We start from the raw sequence: 803 nt of genomic DNA, 5'->3' as shown, positions 1-803 counted from the left end.
GTGTCCCAGTGGGCTCAACAATTGCAACACACATAACAGTCCTGAGGCGGATGCTAATAAATGGGGGGGACAGTGTATGTGTGGGGGCAGGGGGTCTGTGGGAATTCTCTTACCTTCCTCTTAATTTGGCTATAAACCTAAAACAGCTCTAAAAAATAGTCCTTTAAAAAATTAATAATCTCTCTTCCTCCCTGGCTGCTTGAGGCTCGGCCGCCATCATGAACGACACAGTAACTATCTGGACCAGGAAGTTCATGACCAACCGACCGCTTCAGCGGAAACAGATGGTCATTGATGTTCTTCACCCTGGAAAGGCAACAGTACCTAAGACAAAGATTTGGGAAAAACTAGCCAAAATGTACAAGACCAACCAGATGTCAACTTTGTATTTGGATTCAGAACCCATTTTGGAGGCGGCAAGACAACTGGCTTTGGCATGATATATGATTCCTTGGATTATGCAAAGAAAAACGAACCCAAACATAGACTTGCAAGACATGGCCTGTATGAGAAGAAAAAGGCATCTAGAAAACAGTGAAAGGAACGCAGGAAGAGAATGAAGAAAATCAGGGGAATTGCAAAAGCTATTGTTGGTGCTGGCAAAAAGAAGGAGTAAAGATTCTGCAGTGACTATCTGGTGCTTGTGCAGATTTTTCATGAAAGGATTAATAAGCTAAAAACTTTTATGTGTCTGGTTATTTGAAAATAGATAAGTAAGTAAGTAAGTAAGTAAGTAAATAAATAAATAAATAAATAAATAAATAAATAAATAAATAAAATAGTCTTTCCATTGTATTTCAAAT

At 38.7% G+C, this 803-nt stretch overlaps 1 pseudogene; it reads left to right on the top strand.

Moving 5' to 3' along the window:
• The first annotated feature begins 206 nt into the window (after positions 1 to 206).
• On the top strand, positions 207 to 616 carry LOC144242875 (small ribosomal subunit protein eS24 pseudogene; annotated as a pseudogene).
• Positions 617 to 803: the final 187 nt, after the last annotated feature.

This window comes from Crocuta crocuta, unplaced genomic scaffold (assembly GCF_008692635.1).
Source record: "Crocuta crocuta isolate KB4526 unplaced genomic scaffold, BGI_CrCroc_1.0 scaffold217, whole genome shotgun sequence".
In the NCBI taxonomy this organism is placed as follows: Eukaryota; Metazoa; Chordata; class Mammalia; order Carnivora; family Hyaenidae; genus Crocuta; species Crocuta crocuta.
The sequence above is the reverse complement of the archived record's forward strand: the minus strand, read 5'-3'. Positions and strand labels throughout refer to the sequence as shown.